Source organism: Scyliorhinus torazame, chromosome 26 (genome assembly GCF_047496885.1).
Source record: "Scyliorhinus torazame isolate Kashiwa2021f chromosome 26, sScyTor2.1, whole genome shotgun sequence".
Lineage (NCBI taxonomy): Eukaryota > Metazoa > Chordata > Chondrichthyes > Carcharhiniformes > Scyliorhinidae > Scyliorhinus > Scyliorhinus torazame.
In genome coordinates this window covers 19,197,163-19,218,376 of record NC_092732.1, presented here as the reverse complement: position 1 = coordinate 19,218,376, position 21,214 = coordinate 19,197,163, and the positions used below count along the sequence as shown (strand labels likewise).

General features: G+C 45.2%; 2 long non-coding RNA genes across 2 annotated transcripts; both read right to left on the bottom strand.

Annotated features, from left to right (window-relative positions):
* Positions 1-7,215: 7,215 nt before the first annotated feature.
* Positions 7,216-8,016, bottom strand: LOC140403063 (uncharacterized). Its single transcript, XR_011938237.1, has 3 exons — positions 7,982-8,016; positions 7,693-7,745; positions 7,216-7,265 (listed from the first exon to the last, which is right to left on the bottom strand). It is a non-coding gene; the product is annotated as an uncharacterized lncRNA (long non-coding RNA).
* A 4,589-nt stretch (positions 8,017-12,605) lies between these two features.
* Positions 12,606-13,545, bottom strand: LOC140403062 (uncharacterized). The gene is made up of 3 exons (XR_011938236.1): positions 13,390-13,545; positions 12,757-13,083; positions 12,606-12,666 (listed from the first exon to the last, which is right to left on the bottom strand). It is a non-coding gene; the product is annotated as an uncharacterized lncRNA (long non-coding RNA).
* Positions 13,546-21,214: the final 7,669 nt, after the last annotated feature.

Below are 21,214 nucleotides of genomic sequence, written 5' to 3'. Positions count from 1 at the left end.
TGGAGCACCACTTCCCACCTTCCACCAATCAGACTAAATCCCTTTAACTAGACTTATTGTTCTGATCAAAATGCAGCAGCGGACACTGAGCTGTGGGCAAATTAATTTCCCACTGAAATACCCACTTTGCAAGTTTATAATTGATGGTGAATGTGTGACTGTGCTTAGTTGTATTTTTCCTCTAAATTTGGATGTGTTTGTAATCTATGTAATTATCATTCTGCTTTCCGATTCCATATTGTTGATGTAAATGATAATGGGACGTGATCCCAGTTGTGTTCCTTGTGGAGCACCACTTCCCACCTTCCACCAATCAGACTAAATCCCTTTAACTACTCTCCCTGTGTGTCTCCAGCTTGCTGTCTGCAGCTGTGTCCCCTAACGCCACTGGCTCTGACATTACTCATGCGTCTGTTATGCCAGATCTTACCGACAGCCTTTAGAAAATCGACTGGTTTCACATCTATCATACTAATGGAATCTTTAATTCCTCTCGTTATTGAAATGATTGAATCAATTCTGTCAGGACTGATTGATTTTGGAATATGTGCTGACTGTGTTACTCGATTTTTTACCTCACCATTTTAATTCCAGTTTTTCCTATTATCGATGTTGTGATTGGGAGATTGCTTTCTGGAATTGTTTTCATTTCTGTTTCAAGAATAACAGACACCGTCTGCGGCCTTCCAATTCTTTGGTAATATTCGGATGATGATTGGTGAATAGATAATAGTATCTCTGCTGTTTCTCACTGTCTATTTTATGAATATTTGCGGTTGAAATCCATCCACCTCCAGTAATCTCCCTCTAACTGGACCCCCATCCTTTGGCCTCCTACCTGCTCTTCTTCTTTACATTGAGCTCCGTCAGTGCGACATTGGTCATCTCAATTCCTCCTCTGCCACTTACCCACTCTATCCTGCCTCCCTCTGAACTTGCTCCATTCCTCTCTAAAATCCAGCTCTGACCTGGTGATCTGATCTGCTCACAAGGGTGGTGCCATTGTTTTTTTAAAAATATTTTTTAAAATTAAAGTTTTGCAAGTTTTTCATAATAAATAGTAATAATCCTAACAGCAAAATCGAGTGAACATTAACATAGTGCAAAAAGAGAATATAAACTAGCAATTGACTAGATGTGACCCCACGCGTCTCAGTCTTCCCACACCCTCCCAACGGAGCACTCAGCCCCACTCCCCTGCTGCTGCTGACGTTTTAATTTTCCCTGAGAAGCCATAGGACGGTATTATTCCCCCCCCCCCCCCACCCCGCTCAACAGCAGCAGCTCTGTACACTTGGCAAAATTGTTTACACACATAAGTAGGCATCTGTTCGTGGTGTTGTCGTCCCTTGATTCTCCCAGACGGAGTTCGCTGCCGTTGTCATCTCGTTCCGCTTCTGCGCCCTCCCGTCTTCCCTGTTTTCTCTGCTCCTGTGGACTTTAAGTTTGTTAATGTTTCCCTGACTCCCCACTCCCTCTCCCTGGCTCTCCTCTATTGTTCCATCTCTTCCCTCTACCCCCTTTATTCCCGCTCCTACCCCCTTGTGGCTCGCCTTTCCTTCCTCTTACATTCAGCTGTCCCCCCCCCCCCCCCCCCCCCCCGCAACCTCTCCGCCTCTCTCGGTCTATCTCTCCCTCTCATGCTTTGGCTACTCTCCCCTGTATCTTGGCTACCTGGCTATTCTTCTGCTTGTTTGTTGGCCACGAACAGGTCCCGGAACAATTGGGTGAATGGCTCCCACGTTCTGTGGAAGCCGTCGCCTGATCCTCGGATGGCGCATTTGATTTTCTCCATTTGAAGAGATTCCGAGAGATCGGACAGGCAGTCAGCAGCTTTGGGTGGTGCTGCTGACCGCCAGCGGACAGGATTCTACGGCGGGCGATCAGGGAGGCAAAGGCAAGGGCGTCCGCCCTCCTCTCCAGAAATAGATCTGGCTGGTTTGAAATCCCAAAGACCGCCACTTTCGGGCAAGGCTCCACCCCCACCACCTTGGACATTGCCTCGAAGAAAGCTGTCCAGTACTCCACAAGACTGGGATAGGACCACAACATGTGGGCGTGGTTGGCTGGGCCTCCTTGGCACCGCTCACACCTGTCCTCCACCTCCGGGAAGAAACTACTCATATGGGTTCATAGAATTTACAGTGCAGAAGGAGGCCATTCGGCCCATCGAGTCTGCACCGGCTCTTGGAAAGAGCACCCTACCGAGGCCCACACCTCCACCCTATCACCATAACCCCTTAACCCAGTAACCACACCCAACACTAAGGGCAATTTTGGACACTAAGTACAATTTAACATGGCCTATCCACCTACCCTGCACATCTGGAACAGCTGGTGAGTCAGTTTCAGCGGGAGCAGTGCGGAAGTGGTTGCTGGGAGGTACGTCTGTCCTTTAAAAGCACTTGGCTTTGCAGGGGCAGGCCAGTCGATTTGGGCGGAAGAATCAGCTGGTGAGTCAGTTTCAGCGGGAGCAGTGCGGAAGTGGTTGCTGCGAGGTAAGTCTGTCCTTTAAAAGCACTTGTCTTTGCAGGGGCAGGCCAGTCGATTTTGGCGGGAGTGGAGCTGGCTGTTTAGTCAATTTCAGCAGGAGCTGAGAATTTTTTTTTTTTAATTAGTGTTTTAGGCGGGAACAGGAAGTCGACCCGCGGACGTCTGGGAAGACCCTCACCAATAAATTCTGGTGGAGAGGAAACCCGAGACACTACACGTGTAGTGTCTCCCACCCGCCCTCCTCCTCTAACCTAATAATAAAACCCATTGGTGTGAGGTAAGTACCATATTTTATTATATTATTATTTTTTTTTTATTAAAAAATTTAATTTAGTTGTTAGCCAGATCTTGGTAGAAAGTTAGAGGAATGGCAGGGAAGGGAGTGCAATGTTCCTCCTGCAGGATGTTTGAGGTGTGGGATGCAGTTAGTGTCCCTGCTGATTTTACCTGCAGGAAGTACTGCCATCTCCAGCTCCTCCAAGACCGAGTTAGGGAACTGGAGCTGGAGTTGGAAGAACTTCGGATCATTCGGGAGGCAGAAGGGGTCATAGATAGCAGGTTCTGGGAATTAGTTACACTAAAGATTGGAGATAGGTGGGTAACTGTAAGAGGGACAGGGAAAAAGCAGTCAGTGCAGGGATCCCCTGCGGTCGTTCCCCTGAGAAACAAGTATACCGCTTTGGATAATTGTGGGGGGTGGGGGGGGGACTTACTAGGGGTAAGCTATGCGGTACGGGCCTCTGGCACGGAGTCTGTCCCTGTTGCTCAGAAGGGAAGGGGGGAGAGGAGCAGAGCATTAGTAATTGGGGACTCAATAGTCAGGGGCACAGATAGGAGATTTTGTGGGAGCGTGAGAGACTCACGTTTGGTATGGTGCCTCCCAGGTGCAAGGGTACGTGATGTCTCGGATCGTGTTTTCCGGGTACTTAAGGGGGAGGGGGGGCAGCCCCAAGTCGTGGTCCACATTGGCAACGACATAGGTAGGAAAGGGGACAAGGATGTCAGGCAGGCTTTCAGGGAGCTAGGATGGAAGCTCATAACTAGAACAAACAGAGTTGTTATCTCTGGGTTGTTGCCCGTGCCACGTGATAGTGAGATGCGGAATAGGGAGAGAGAGCAATTAAACACGTGGCTACAGGGATGGTGCAGGCGGGAGGGATTCAGGTTTCTGGATAACTGGAGCTCTTTCTGGGGAAGGTGGGACCTCTACAGCGAGGATGGTCTACATCTGAACCTGAGGGGCACAAATATCCTGGGGGGGGGGGAGATTTGTTAGTGCTCTTTGGGGGGGGCGGTTTAAACTAATGCAGCAGGGGCATGGGAACCTGGATTGTAGTTTTAGGGTAAGGGAGAATGAGAGTATAGCGGTCAGGAGCACAGATTTGACGTCGCAGGAGGGGGACAGTGTTCAGGTAGGTGGTTTGAAGTGTGTCTACTTCAATGCCAGGAGTATACGAAATAAGATAGGGGAACTGGCAGAATGGGTTGGTACCTGGGACTTCGATGTTGTGGCCATTTCGGAGACATGGATAGAGCAGGGACAGGACTGGATGTTGCAGGTTCCGGGGTTTAGATGTTTTAGTAAGCTCAGAGAAGGAGGCAAAAGAGGGGGAGGTGTGACGCTGCTAGTCAAGAGCAGTATTACGGTGGTGGAGAGGATGCTAGATGGGGACTCTTCTTCCGAGGTAGTATGGGCTGAAGTTAGAAACAGGAAAGGAGAGGTCACCCTGTTGGGAGTTTTCTATAGGCCTCCAAATAGTTCTAGGGATGTAGAGGAAAGGATGGCGAGGATTATCCTGGATAACAGCGAAAGTAACAGGGTAGTTATTATGGGAGACTTCAACTTTCCAAATATTGACTGGAAAAGATATAGTTCGAGTACATTAGATGGGTCGTTTTTTGTACAGTGTGTGCAGGAGGGTTTCCTGACACTATATGTTGACAGGCCAACAAGAGGCAATTTGGTTTTGGGTAATGAACCAGGCCAGGTGTTGGATTTGGAGGTAGGAGAGCACTTTGGGGACAGTGACCACAATTCGGTGACGTTTACGTTAATGATGGAAAGGGATAAGTATACACCGCAGGGCAAGTGTTATAGCTGGAAGAAGGGCAATTATGATGCCATTAGACGTGACTTGCGGGGGTTGGGGTGGGATAAGGTGGAGAAGTAGGCTGCAAGTGTTGGGCACACTGGATAAGTGGAGCTTGTTCAAGGATCAGCTTCTGCGTGTTCTTGATAAGTATGTACCGGTCAGGCAGGGAGGAAGGCGTAGAGCGAGGGAACCGTAGTTTACAAAAGAAGTGGAATCTCTTGTTAAGAGGAAGAAGGAGGCCTATGTGAAGATGAGGTGTGAAGTTTCAGTTGGGGCGAGGGATAGTTACAAGGTGGCGAGGAAGGATCTTGAGAGAGCTAAGACGAGCACGGAGGGGACATGAGAAGTATTTGGAAGGTAGGATCAAGGAAAACCCAAAAGCTTTCTATAGGTACGTCAGGAATAAGCGAATGACTAGGGAAAGTGTAGGACCAGTCAAGGACAGGGATGGGAAGTTGTGTGTGGAGTCTGAAGAGATAGGCGAGATACTAAATCATTATTTTTCGTCCGTATTCACTCAGGAAAAAGAATATGTTGTTTAGGAGAATGCTGAGACCCAGGCTATTAGAATAGATGGCATTGAGGTACGTAGGGAAAAGGTGTTGGCAATTCTGGACAGGCTGAAAATAGATAAGTCCCCGGGGCCTGATGGGATTTATCCTAGGATTCTCTGGGAGGCCAGGGAAGAGATTGCTGGACCTTTGGCTTTGATTTTTATGGCATCATTGGCTACAGGAATAGTGCCAGAGGACTGGTGGATAGCAAATGTGATCCCTTTATTCAAAAAGCGGAGTCGAGACAACCCCGGCAACTATAGACCGGTGAGCCTCACGTCTGTTGTGGGTAAAGTCTTGGAGGGGATTATGAGAGACAAGATTTATAATCATCTAGATAGGAATAATTTGATCAGGGATAGTCAGCATGGCTTTGTGAAGGGTAGGTCATGCCTCACAAACCTACATTCAATTATTTGTCAATTATTGGTCGTATTGCAACATCTTTTAATGGTCGATCAATTTATTTATATTTACTTATCGACATTTGAAATGAAATGTCGCTGGAACTATCCAATCATCAGAGAGTTTTCACTATGACTAGACTTTGCTCTACAATTCTGCCATACCTTAGCGACATGGTTACAGCGGATTATCACAAATGATTCTCAACACTTTATCCTCTACACTGAACAAAGGAGTCAGTGTTTGGCGCAATGCACGGGGAGAGTTTAGCTGCTTTATAGAAGTCTCCTTGGCTCTATGTTTATTTCCATTAAGTTTCGGGTTGTTCGGCATATCCTGTCTCCTCCCGGATTCATCAAGGAAAAGCCATCCAGGTTCTCATCTGCCACCTGCCTTCTTTTTTGATCTCTTCTCCAAAGCGGCCAAGTCCAGGGAGGCATAGAGAGGTCCGCCCTGGGACTGGGAAATATATGAAGCATTGACATTCAAAAATAGTTAACATAGATGTCAAATTATACCGAAATGAAATCGACTTCAATGAAGTGACAAAACGAGGCAACTAAGAAGGATACCATTCGGCCCATTCAATCCGTACTGGCTCCATGAAAGTGCTAGTCAGTTAGCGCAACCTCAGTTTAACATTCCCCATATCTTCAACAATTCTCCTCCCTTCAACCATTTCACAGCTTCCCTTTTGAAAACCACTGTTGAATCTTCTTCCAGTGCCCTCTATACCTATCTGCGAGGGTGCTGCTAAATGTGTATCTGCAATAATTGTCTGGACAAATGATCTGTGATAGAGTTGTGAAATTGGAAAGCAAATTAAAGCAGACATGGTCAATGTATAACCAGACAACTGCGGCGATGAACCTGTTACTTTTATTCGATATATTTATTGTAAAAGAGCGAACCTGATGATCATGTTTCCCCGTGTGTTATCTATAGGGTCCGGCAGATAAATCCATATCCAGACAGAAACACAGACACAATAAAGAGACTTGCATCGAAGAATCGCAGAGAAGAGGGTGGGAGGAAACATCAAGAGTCCATTTAGACCATGCTGTCAGTGCCTAAATAAAATAACTTGAAAGATAAAGCACGCTGGTCATTCTTATCACAATGCCCATCTCCCGATCCGTTGTTTTAAACATTCCAACACTTTAAGTGAAGATCCAGGTGCCTTATTAAATGTTTCTGACTCAACCTCCAAATCAGGTAGCACAACCCACACTGATCTTATTTTGCGCATTTCACGGCTATGCAAGACCCTGCTCGTTTGACAGCAACTTTTCAAAATACTCGTCAAAGCTTTCAATGAAGGTATTCTGCAGCCCATTCGGAATCAATAGTGTTCCAAGAACATCCATTTAATAACGGCGCAGCTAATGTATTTTATTGGGATGTTTGTTGAGGGAATTGATGTCAACACTGGATACTGAGAGCTTCCTGCTCCCCAGTCCCAACACAACACCCTCGCTCATCCACTCCTGCCCCCACAGAGGAATATGTTCTGATTTTAGTTAAAGCGACGAGTGTGATTTGAAACAAATGAATGTGTTCTAGAATGTGCTCTGCCAACCACGTGAAACATCTAGCGTGGGATGGGCTGCACATTATTCCAAAAATCAGCAAATATCTGGGCAGCTTGACAGCATATTAATTGCACTTACCCGTAACGCACCGTCATGTAATTTCTGTGTCTGTGTTTGGCGGAGTTCGCCTAGGTATTAAAGAATACAATATGAATTTAAATATTATTTCTTCCGGCGAATAGATATTCAGCTGGAGATAGGCGAAGACAATGACGAATCAATGCGACAATGGCCCTAATTGTCAATGGAAATCAATCCAAAAGCTTCACACATAAGCCTGTGTTCCCCCAATGGATCAACAGCCCCTCAATGCATCACTTCTCAGATAAAACGGTAATGGAGTCCAATTTGCCAATGGCTGCACACTCCCTGTCTAGTGTCCACTGCCCATCTGGTATATTAGCGGCAGATTTAATAATCCACAATTGGCCGTTTTCTGGCACCAACAGGAATGAGATGATTGAAGAATATTCTGATGGCGGTCAGTCCACTTATCAATCGGTGAATTCCCGCCATTTGATATTTAATCTGTACCAGTGTTTCAATGGAACTTACCCATTTGTCGCTCTTTCCGCCCCTGTCTTTGTGTTGTCTCGCTCAAACTGAAACTGAACAAGGACAAGAAGTATTAATGAAGTGTTAGGTCATCCAAATCCTGGCCCAGGTCCCAGAAATAGCTGAGAAAACAATTAATTGTACAGCAGTTTTAGATTCATCTTCAAATATCGAACAGAATGTCAACATGAAACATTGAAGTCAGAGTCGGGTTTGAACTGGACTTCACACAATACTAAACACAAAGAGAGTGTCCGTGATGTAGTTTGCAAATGTCTCAGTCACTTACTTTTCATTTTGGCTTTTGTTGTCCCATTTTCCTGAAAGAAGGAACTATAATTAGCAAAATAAAATCAGGAGAACAAAGAACAAAGAACAAAGAAATGTACAGCACAGGAACAGGCCCTTCGGCCCTCCAAGCCCGTGCCGACCATACTGCCCGACTCAACTACAATCTTCTACACTTCCTGGGTCCGTATCCTTCTATTCCCATCCTATTCATATATTTGTCAAGATGCCCCTTAAATGTCCCTATCGTCCCTGCTTCCACTACCACCTCCGGTATCGAGTTCCAGGCACCCACTACCCTCTGCGTAAAAAACTTGCCTCGTACATCTACTCTAAACCTTGCCCCTCTCACCTTAAACCTATGCCCCCTAGTAATTGACCCCTCTACCCTGGGGAAAAGCCTCTGACTATCCACTCTGTCTATGCCCCTCATAATTTTGTATACCTCTATCAGGTCGCCCCTCAACCTCCTTCGTTCCAGTGAGAACAAACCGAGTTTATTCAATCGCTCCTCATAGCTTATGCCCTCCATACCAGGCAACATTCTGGTAAATCTCTTCTGCACCCTCTCTAAAGGCTCCACATCCTTCTGGTAGTGTGGCGACCAGAATTGAACACTATACTCCAAGTGTGGCCTAACTAAGGTTCTATACAGCTGCAACATGACTTGCCAATTCTTATACTCAATGCCCCGGCCAATGAAGGCAAGCATGCCGTATGCCTTCTTGACTACCTTCTCCACCTGTGTTGCCCCTTTCAATGACCTGTGGATCTGTACTCCCAGATCTCTTTGACTTTCAATACTCTTGAGGGTTCTACCATTCACTGTATATTCCCTACCTGCATTAGCCCTTCCAAAATGCATTACCCCACATTTGTCCGGATTAAACTCCATCTGCCATCTCTCCGCCCAAGTCTCCAGACAATCTAAATCCTGCTGCATCCTCAGACAGTCCTCATCGCTATCCGCAATTCCACCAACCTTTGTGTCGTCTGCAAACTTACTAATCAGACCAGTTACATTTTCCTCCAAATCATTTATATATACTACAAACAGCAAAGGTTCCAACACTGATCCCTGTGGAACACCACTGGTCACAGCCCTCCAATTAGAAAAACATCCCTCCATTGCTACCCTCTGCCTTCTATGGCCTAGCCAGTTCTGTATCCACCTTGCCAGTTCACCCCTGATCCCGTGTGACTTCACCTTTTGTACTAGTCTACCATGAGGGACCTTGTCAAAGGCCTTACTGAATTCCATATAGACAACATCTACTGCCCTACCTGCATCAATCATCTTAGTGACCTCCTCGAAAAACTCTATCAAGTTAGTGAGACACGACCTCCCCTTCAAAAAACCGTGCTGCCTCTCACTAATACGTCCATTTGCTTCCAAATGGGAGTAGATCCTGTCTCGAAGAATTCTCTCCAGTAATTTCCCTACCACTGAAGTAAGGCTCACCGGCCTGTAGTTCCCGGGATTATCCTTGCTACCCTTCTTAAACAGAGGAACAACATTGGCTATTCTCCAGTCCTCCGGGACAGCCCCTGAAGACAGCGAGGATCCAAAGATTTCTGTCAAGGCCTCAGCAATTTCCTCTCCAGCCTCCTTCAGTATTCTGGGGTAGATCCCATCAGGCCCTGGGGACTTATCTACCTTAATATTTTTTAAGGCAAGAGAAGATAATAACATTGGATACGCAATCATGGCAATGTCCCTCATGAACCGGATTCCTCACCTGATCTGCCGCCTTTACAAATCCAAATGGAAAGTAGAATCAACAAGAGAACCAGAACCGCCAGGACAGCGATGAAAGCGGGAAGGGCCCGACTGCACCATCCTGCAGAGACAACACAATTAAAATCTGCTTCTCTGTCTCATCCTTATCTCCTGGCATTCTCAGTTGGAAACGGAACTCAGTTAAAAAATCGGAACCTGAACCTTGGGAGCGAAGGGGGAAAGTAAACCCCGGGAAACTGATAGCAACACATGAAATGGAATCAAATAATTTACAGTGCAGAAGGAGGCCATTCGGCCCATCGAGTTTGCATCGGCCCTTGGAAAGAGCACCCTTCAGCCTATCCCTTTAACCCAGTTACCCCACCTAACCTTTTTGGACACGATGGACAATTTAGCATGGTCAATCCACCTAACCTGCACATCTTTGGACTGTGTGGAGGAAACCGGAGCACCCGGAGGAAACCCACGCAGGCAAGTCGAGAGCATGCAGACTCCGTACAGGCAGTGACCCACCCGGGAACCGAAACTGGGACCCTGGAGCTGTGAAGCAACAGTGTTAAACACTGTGCTACCGTGCCGCCCTTTGATTTCGCTCTGTTGAAGTGTTTTGAAAAAGTAACTATGTTAAAGGTGTTAGAAATATCTCCGAATAAGAAAATGGCTAGAGTATTCGAGTGCATAACGTTAGGCCATGGACATCAACTATCTGGCAGGCCTGTCAGTGTTGTTCCACACTCACAGTGCATCAGTTTGTATGATGCAAACAGCACCTGATGTCATAGTGCAAAAACTGAGCCATTGAATGATGCTGCCCTTTGTCCTCGTGTCAACTCTGAAAGTTCTCTCCAAATTGGGTCAATCTCCCTCAGCGTTCCCTCATAGACCTGTACATTGCTCCCCATTAAACATTTCTGCAGATCCCCTTTTGAAAGTAACTAGTAAATATGATTTTGCTGCGTGTTCCAGATTTCATGAACTTTCAGTGTAAATCACACTCTCCAAAGATCCGCAGTTTTTGCTGATTATCTTCAATCTGTGTCCCCTTGATTTCTCACCTCCTGCCATTGTACACTGTTCCTATTAGTTGCTCCATCGAAGCTTTCTGGTTTTGATCGCCGCCTCGATCATTTCTCTTCTTAACCTTCTCTTCCGTAAGGACAGGAGTCCAAGTTTCTCCAGTCTCTCCACATTAACTGAAGTGGCCAGTTCCCAACAAATCTCCGCGGCTCTCTCGGTAGACTTGTGACTTCCACCCCTAAAAAGCTGTGTGCAGCTGATCACAATACTGTGAACGTGACCAGCCAATGCTTTCTGGCGCATCAACACATCGCCCTTGCTTTTAAACTCGATTCCTCAATTTAAAAATGCAATGATTACGGATGTCTTCCAGCATTGATTTATCTTCCCATTTCCATCTCCAAACATTACTCAATCAGAGAATAATTGCAGCACAGAAGGAGGCCATTCAGCCCACCAACTCTCTGCTATCTCTCGTCAGCAACAACCCGCTTTATTCCGGTCGTCTGCAATTCCTCTTCCCCCTGCCCATTCTTCCATTTCTCACCATTCTCCAATTCCCTTTCGAACGCCACGATTGAACTGCTTCAACCACACTCTCAGGCAGTGTGTTCCAATGATGAACATTCGGTGTACAGAAGGGTTCTCCAACATGTTGCAGTTCATTCCTTTCCCAATCACAGCACATTTGTAGCGCCTGGCCCTCCATCCTTCGGTCACGGGGTACTGATTTTCACTCTGTACTCAGCCCATATCCCTCCTGATCTGTAAACGCCACTATCAAATATCTGCTCAAACTTCTCTTCTCCGCTGAGAGCAGCATCAATGTCTATCGGTAATGCACGGGAATTAATTTTCACGCCATTGATACCATTGTCTTGAATCTTTTCTGCACTGTCTCTAACACATTCTCCAGACAGTCTGGTGCCCAGATAGGACTAATACTTCAGTTGATGCTGAACCAGAGTTTTGTTAATGTTCATCACAGCTCCCTTCTTGTTCTACTTTCTGCCCTATTGCTAATGTCAAGGCCTTTGCATGCATTAGTAATCGCACTGCCTATGTCAATGGTTTGTGACAATAAAGCTCCGATTGCCTGCCAAGTAAAACCTGTGCGATACACTTGGGATAATTTCTGAAAATGACATTTCTGTGAAGTGCTAGACCCAGAGATTAATGTTCCTAAAGATTGTAGGTCTCAGGAAGCAGGATTCAACCAATAAAACAGATGTTCACGGATGATGGGTTCTGGAAAATGAGATTCAGAGAAAATAAATGAATGTCCCATAAAACAAGTCATTTTTAGACAACAATTTCCACTTTTGTCTGGTTTCTGTTTGTAAAGCCCATCCAGCATAGAACTGACCACAAGTCCATTCCAAAGTCTACTCCGTAAACAGGATGGTTGAAGCAGATTCAATAACTTCGAAAAGGGAATCCAGATTCTAGTTTATGGCAAAATGTGACAGAGCTATCGGGATAAAGATTGGAGAGCCTTTGCTTTTATTTAACAGGCTTCAGAGTCTTATCTTCCAGCTAATCATTCTTATTGATTATAACTTGAATTCAAACCATCATTGTGAAGATCGCCAACTCACCTGTCCTTGTCTCTGCTGATTTGGGGAACGACACGCTCGTTGTCCATTTTTTGATTGGAGACCCCAGTTGAACAATACAAGTACAGACAGCGCCAGTAGTCCAGATTTCCATCGACACCATGATATGACTGGTGATGCTGTAGGTCCCGTCCTCCGCCATTGTACCGGGATCGCTCGATCCTTCGGTTGCCAGGCCGGAAATATTCCAGAAAATAGCAATCCGGTTAGAAGAAAGTCCACTGACCAAACACACCAAAGGGACGGTTTCACTCGAATTCGCCTCACCCTGTGGCACAAATATCAGCACCGCCGTCTTGTTGGTGGAACTGTCTGGACACAGATTGAGACATATTCAGCGATTGATTCACACAAAATGATAATACTGTGCATGATCAGAATTCATTTCAATTGTTCTCTTACCTCCAACCAATAATGTAGCTGCTTTCTGGAGCGGTGCATAGTTAGCTATACGAGCACAGTAGTAGGAACCCGAGTCATTCGCCTGAACATTGTGGATTTCCAGAATCAGTACTTTTTTGCTGTTGCCTTTTTTAGAAATGAACTTACAATTCGCCCCGTTACAGGATGAAATGTCGATTGGTATCGGGGCTTCACCCACTCCTTGTTTATACCAGCCATAGCTAGAGACCAATTCCACTTCGTAAATGTAATGACAGGTTAATTCCACCATCTTCCCGACTTCAGCGGTCGTTGGGAAGGGGATGTGAGACAGAGTGGACTCGAAGTCTGTAACCAGAGAGATTATTGTCACGTTATCAGTGATTATTGACAGATTGGACACATCCGCTTTGAAACGCTTCAGCTATAATTAAAGAACAATCACTTTGTAGTTTTACAGAGTTTTTGGTGAGATTTATTCTTCAATTCATTTCTGTTTCGGTGTATAGGAGGAAGCAGTAAACACATTGACACTATCTGGTGAAATCCCTTCACCTGATCACTGGATCATATTTTTGTCTCAGGAAACAATCATTCTCGCATTTTACTGAACGAAGGTAATTCCGGTTAAATTTCCCACCGCCGTTTACTCACCGTAACTCCGCAGCACCAGGAAAATGAGTATCAGGGGGAAATGTTCCTTTGCCATCTTGAGCCGGAGCCTGCTGCGCGTTTTCGCTCTCACTCGCTTGTTACTGTGGCCGGAGTGACCGCGGACTGACCCGAGCTCAGGGCCAGATCCGCTGGAAACGATGACGATCTGTGCTCCGGAAAGTATGACACCTTTCTGTGAGCAGTGTCTTGGTGAATGTGACGTTCATTTGCGCTGCCGTCACCGCCTGGGTGTCACAGCTGACAAGGAACAGAAGAGCTCACAACAATCTGATTGGCTGTAGTTCAGAGGGCGGGGCGGAATAATAACTGCAATTATATGCTGAATATAGCAGTTGATAATTCACTCAAGTTGATCCATCCCAGATTGTCATTGGGATGATGTTGCTGATCCAACTTATAAGACATCTACCAATCCGCCCCTCAGCCTTGGCTTCGCCAGTTAACCAGCCTGTTCGCTATTTCTAGTTATTTATTGTCATTTGTTATTTATTATTTCGGCCCAGCTCTCGTTCTTGTAAATCGTGTTTGCTCCATTGCCAATATCCTTTTTGTAATTTGCGGGGGGAGGGGGGGGCGGCAGAAATTTGCAATTAGTACAGGTTTTCCAAACAAGGACCCATATATAAAAACAATTCAACAGAATTAGAATCATTTTCCTCTGTAGCCTTCTATGTGTTTTTCTCGTGAATATCACCAACAAAATCATGGAAATGGGCGTTGCTTTGGAATTCTTCACAGGTCGAATAAACCAATCTTTTGAGTAGCAACAGGGACAGACCAAAATCCTGGGCCTATCTTTAACTGGGTTGGATTTCGATTCTGAGCCGCATTCACCCTCGCACATTCTGCTGTTGAGTGAGTGGCTTCTCTTTAAAATAAAATTTCGAGCAGAAACGACTTGCATTCCGTCTTCCCAAAGGGTTAAGTTAAAAGCATTTCCCCTCTGGGTAAAATAGTAGACAACATTATTAAACGGTGAACAGGGAAGTTACTCGAGTAAATTTAGCCTGCATGCCATCTGTTCGTAAAGCCGCGAATAAAGGTTTGTGGTGATCGACATTCCCAATGCAATGCCCCACATTTTCCGAAAGATAGGCCTCAGGAAACATGTGGAAATCATTATCAGTGGAAATGCAGCACATGCCGGGCAGAGAACATGTCTGAGAAGCTGCAATATGGAAATACATTAGTGGAGAAAAATTAAGAGTGAAAGTTGTACCATGTATTTCTTTCTAAATACAAAGATTTGCATTTATCTTCTGATGAAAGCAAGAGGTCACCAATTTATATTCATTCGTTCATAGGATGTGATCATCGCTGGTCAGGGCGGAATTAATTGTCCATCCCTAACTGTCTCTACATTCTGAGAGCAATAGATAGGGTGGAAATTCAGAGTCTTTCTCCAAGGGTGGACTTGTCAATGACAAGGGGCCACAGGTTCAAGGTGAGAGGAGTTTTGTTTAATGGCGATGTGCGGAGTAGGTTTATCATGTTGAGCGGTGGGTGCCTGTAACTCGCGGCGAGAGGATGTGGTGAAATCAGGCACCTTAACACCATTTAAGAGACATCTGGATGGATAGATGAAGAAGGGGAAATAGAGGGATACGAGTAAGGGCAGCAGTTTTTTTAGTTAGGGCATCATGGTCAGAACCGTGGAGGGCCGATGGGCCTGCTCCGATTATGTATTTTTCATTGTTCTTTTATAAGGGGATGAGGGGCAGGTTTGTTCACCTCTGTAGTCCATGGCGTGTCGGCACACCAACCTTTGGCTTGTTTCTCCAGGCGCTTGGTCCAGGAACAGTAAAGGAATGGCGATAAAGTCCCAAGCCAGTGTGCGGTTAGAAAGACAATTGGTGTCTTGTTCCCATCTCCCTTCCTGTGTTGCCCTGTTCTCTGTGTCGATATTACACAGTGCGATCCCAGCGAGACGCTGATGAAGGCATTGTGCAATTGTGAATAAAATTGGGAATCAGTTAATTTTATTGAAATCCCGGTAAGGGCAGAGAAATAGGGAATCGGTATAACATTAATAAACACACTGTTACTGAGCATGATTGTACACCAGCCTGTTCTCTGTTTAGTTGAATCCACTCTTGGCGGTAACCCCGCATTCTGTCAGCAGTTTAACATTGACTACCAGCGTGTGACCTCTGAAGGCAGTTCTGTGGGTGAAGCGCCTCAACTGTAAAAACAGGAAAACCACAGAGCGCTTTTGGCTCGAACATATTTTCCATCTCAAGCAGAGAGTGGTCACAATCTCGGGCACTGATATCTAGACTTCAACGCGCTTTAGGCAGCCCCACATGGGCTGTGGGCGAGGTATTTTTAACGCTCAAAGCAAACAGCTGCAGTCACCACCAATGCGCCTCGTTGCTGCCAGACCCGCTCTCTGCTGCAAATTCTACTCCCCCGCTCCTTCGCCATGCAAGGTCAAGCATTTCTGCAGAAAAGGTCAAACTCTGAGTACAGCTAATTTCGTAACTCATGCTGCCAGTGATTCCTGCCACCAGACAACAACAGGAATGCATTTCGCTCTTGTCTCCCACCTTCCATTCCTCACCATTCTGCTGAAGATTCCGTGACCTGGGTTCCTGAGGAGTCTTGCAGAGAATTTTCAGCACGGATTTTCCTGCTTTGAGTTCAGAATTGGGTCATGTTTCCTCTGAGATATTCCCATGAAGAATCATTTGACCCAGCAGCAGTTACTAATTGTTTTCTCTCTGTCAGGATTGTACATTTTCATCCATTGCCGGAACTGCCTGGATGATCCGGCCTAGAATATTCATCCTCAATTGGATTTGGAATTCATATTGTGGCTGATCGGGTGAATATTGATGATTAACACCGATATTTTACTGAACGTATGTTTAATGTCCATTTTTTAAAGTACTAATTGCGTTTATTATTTGAGAAAAGCGATTTGACAGACCCCACAGTTGACAAGCCAGTAAGTGAAGTGTTTTTAAAGCTCATCACTGACATCAGTCTGTAAATAGTCCAACTCGGGAAGGGGCCATACTGGACCTGGTATTGGGGAATGATCCCGGCCAGGTCCTTGAAGTTTCAGTCGGTGATTACTTTGGGAATAGCGATCACAATTCCATAAGTTTTAGAATACTCCTGGACAAAGACGAGAGTGATCCTGAAGGAAGAGTGCTAAATGGGGGAAAGGCCAAGTATAACCAAATTCGGCAGGAGCTAGGGAATGTAGACTGGGAGCAGCTGTTTAAGGGTAAATCCACACTTGAAATTTGGGATTCTTTTAAGGAAAGGTTGATCAGAGTGCAAGACAGAAATGCCCCTGTGAAAATGAGGGATAGAAATGGCAAGATTAGGGAACCATGGATGACGGGTGGAATTGTGAGACTAGCTAAGATGAAAAAGGAAGCAGACATACGATCTAGTCAATTTAAAACTGATCAGGTTTTGGAGGAATATCGGGAAAGTCGGATAAATCACAAACGCGTAATAGGGGTCATGGAATATATTTGGCTAACAGTGTTAAGGAAAATCCCAAAGCCTTTTATTCGTATATAAGGAGCAAGAGGGTAACTAGGGAAAAATTGGCCGACACAAAGACAAAAGAGGGAATTTATGCGTGGAGTCAGAGGAAATGGGTGAGATTCTTAATGAGTACTTTGCATCGGTATTCATCAAGGAGAGGAACATGACGGGTGTTGAGGTTAGGGGTGGATGTCGGCATAAGGAAGGGGGAAGTTTTGGGTATTCTAAAAGGCATTAAGGTGGACAAGTCCCCATGTCCGGATGGGATCTATCCCAGGTTGCTGAGGGAATCGAGGGACGAAATAGCTGGCGCCTTAATAGATAACTTTGCAGCATCCTTGAGCACGGGTGAGGTCCCGGAGGACTGGTGAATTGCTAAAGTTGTCCCTTTGTTTAAGAAAGGTAGCAGGGATAATCCAGGGAATTATAGACCTGTGAGCTTGACGTCAGTGGTAGGCAAACTGTTGGAGAGTATACTGAGGGATAGGATCTATTCACACTTGGAAGAAAATAGACGTATCAGTGATAGGCAGCTTAGTTTTGTGCAGGGAAGGTCATGTCTTTGAAACCTAATAGAATTATTTGAGGAAGTGACAAAGTTAATTGATGAGGGAAGGGCTGTCGTATACATGGACTTCAATAAGGCGTTTGATAAAGTTTCCCATGGCAGGTTGATGGAAAAAGTGAAGTCGCACGGGGTTCAGGGTGTACAAGCTAGATGGATAAAGAACTGGCTGGGCAACAGGAGACAGAGAGTAGTGGTGGAAGGGAGTTTCTCAAAATGGAGAAATATGACTAGTGGTGTTCCACAGGGATCCGTGCTCTGACCACTGTTGTTTGTGATATACATAAATGTTCTGGACGAAGGTACAGGTGGTCAGATTAGCAAGTTTGCAGATGATACTAAGATTGGTGCCGTTGCAGATAGCGAGGGGGACTGTCAATGAATACAGCAAAATATAGATAGTTTGGAGAGCTGGACAGAGAAATGGCAGACTGAGTTAAATCCAGGCAAATGCGAGGTGATGCATTTTGGAAGAACCAATTCGAGAGCCGACTATACGGTCAATGGAAGAGTCCTGGGGAAAATTGGTGTACAGAGAGAACTGGGAGTTCAGGTTCATTGTACCCTGAAGGTGGTAACGCAGGTCGATAGAGTGTTCAAGAAGGCAGACAGCATGCTTGCCTTCATCGGACGGGGTATTGAGTACAAGAGTCGGCAGGTCATGTTACAGTTGTATAAGACTTTCGTTAGACCACATTTGGAATACTGCGTGCAGTTCTGGTCGCCACATTACGAGAATGATGTGAATGCTTTAGAGAGGGTGCAGAGGAATTTCACCAGGATGTTGCCTGGCATGGAGGGTGCTAGCTATGAAGACAGGTTAGTATTGTTTTCGTTGGAAAGGCGGAGGTTCAGAGTGGACCTGATTGAGTTCTACAAAATTATGAGAGGTATGGACAGGGTGGATAGCAAGAAGCTTTTTCCAAGAGTGGGGGTGTCAATTACAAAGGGTCACGATTTCAAGGTGAGAGGGGGAAAGGTTAAGGGAGATGTGCGTGGAAAGTGTTTTACGTAGAGGGTGGTGGGTGCCTGGAACGCTTTGCCAGCGGAGGTGGTAGAGGCGGGCACGATAGCGTCATTTAAGATGTATCTAGATAGATATATGAACGGGAGGGGAACAAAGGGAAGTAGATCCTTGGAAAATAGGCGACAGTTTTAGATAGAGGATCTGGATCGGCGCAGGCTGGAAGGGCCGAAGGGCCTGTTCCTGTGCTGTAATTTTCATTGTTTTTTTGTACTTTGTGTTTCACTGTATTTATAACTGTTTCAGAAATCAGTTAATTCCCAAAACCATAACCATGGTATTGATGCTTTAAATTTCCCACGTTCCTTCATGTTTTATTCTGAGATGAATTAATAATTCCGATTGTCTTTACTTTACTAAGCAGAGACTAAATGACTATAGCAAATTGCAACACGAAGAGGCCATTCGGCCCCTCGAGCCTGCTCAGCTATACAAAAAGATCATAGCTGACCTGATTGTTGATTTTATCTCCATCCTCCTGTCTGCCTCCCTACAACCCTGTCCTCCATTGTTAATTCAAACCGCTCTAATTCAGCCTTGACTATATTCAATGACCCCCGCCACACTCCTCTGTGTGAATGGGCATTTCAAACACCAGTGAGCCTCTGAGAGTAGACATTGATCCTCGTCCCCCTCTTACTGCGGAAACTGTGTTCCCTCCTTCACTATTCCCTCACCAGAGGACGCATCTTTCCAACATTTACTGTGGTCATCGTTTCGGAATTCTATCTGTTTTAAGGACGAAAATACGAAGAAGGATCAGGAATGCGCTATTCCTCCTCGCGACTCTGCTTCACATTTTAACCAGACCATGTCTGATCTGATAGTAACCTCAGTTCAGCATACGGCCTGCTCCCGATCACCTCTCAACTCCCTGCTTACCAAGAACATACCAATCTCTGCCTTATAAAGTTTCAAAGATACTCCTTCAACCGCCATTGAAAGGATGGAAGTTATCAAGATTCACGACCCTCTCAGATTAAAGGCAAAATTATCCTAATTTTCCTTTTAAACGGACGACCCGTTATTTTTAAACAGTTACACCCAAATTCTACATTTTCCTACAAGAGAAAACATCTTCTCCATATCCACCTTTTCAATACCCTTCTGGATCTGATATATTTCAATAAAGTCGCCTCTTGCTCTTTAAACTCTAGCGGATATGATACATATAACCATTCCAACTTTCCCTCATGGGACAAATTCCGGGCATTATTCTGATGCATTTCTGTGAATGACTTCCAACGCATTTACATCCTTCCTTAACTAAAGTGACCAATGTTGTCCAGAGTATTCCAAATGTGGTATCGCTCGTACAACTGAAGTGTAAACTTCCTACTTTTTCATTGAATCCTCCTCTCAGTAAATGAAAACGTTCTGTTAGATTTCCCAATTACTTGCTCTGCCTGCACACTGTGATTCGTTCGCCAGGACACCCAGATGATTCGCACCTCAGAGATTTGCAATCTCTCATCATCTTGGTAATGTGTTCTTCTTTTCTTCCTGCTCCCAAACTGGATCAATTCACATTTTCCCCACATTATTCTCGAGCTAACAGATCGTTGCCCAACCCCTTAACTTCTCTCTATTTGTCGTTGCCTCCATTTGTCAACTTCACAACTTTCCTTCCGACATATCTTTGAGTTGTCAATAATTTTGGCAACCACCCTTCCAAACATTTCATCCGAGTCATTTGTATCAATTGCAAACAGTCGAGGTCCCAGAACAGTTCCCTTTGACAACCAAACCTTACATCTTGCCAACGTGTTCTGCTTCCTTTTATCCAACCAATTGTCTACACTTGCCAACATGTTACCCAAAAGCATCAGTTTTGTTATTTATTTAATTTCGGTAATACCGTGTGTTCTCACTTTACCAACTCTCTTCTCAAAGTATCTCACCAACCTTTTTATTCACAGCTCATGATACTTGTCCAAACAAAAACTCTAAGTCGGTTAAACTTGATTTCTCTTGCATAAAACATGTTGACTTTGAATGATTTCATTGAATTGATGTAACTGTCATTCTTCCCCGTCTTTAAGAATAACTTCGAATGATTTCCCCATATAAGATGTTAAGTCAACTGGCCTATATTTCGTACATTCTGTCTCACATTCTTGTTGAATTAAAGAGTCACGTTGCCTTTCTTCCAAGCAAGGTAATGCCCCCCGCCCCCCCCCCCCCTTGAATGTACGGGGTTTGGGAAAATTAAAACCAATACTGCAATTCTCTCACTCGACACACATGTTATGACGGGAGTATACATCCCATCGGAATCGGGGCACTTGTCATCACGCATCTCAAAAGATTTCACCCGTGTCTCTTTGGTGATTGTAATTTTCCGAGATACTTCTCTCCCACGGCTCGGTAGCACAGTGGTTATCACTGTTGCTTCGCAGCGCCAGGAACCCGATTTTGATCCAGGGCGTGGGTGACTGTCTGTGCGTTCCCTCCGTGTCTGCGTGGGTTTCCTCAGGGTGCACCGATTTCCTCCCACAAGTCCCGAAAGACGTGCTTGTTAGGTGAATTGGACATTCCACCTGGGGAAAAAGTCTCTGACTGTCTACTCTATCTATTCCCCTGATCATCTTATAAACCTCTATCAAGTCGCCCCTCATCCTTCTCCGCTCTAATGAGAAAAGGCCTAGCACCCTCAACCTTTCCTCGTAAGACCTACTCTCCATTCCAGGCAACATCCTGGTAAATCTTCT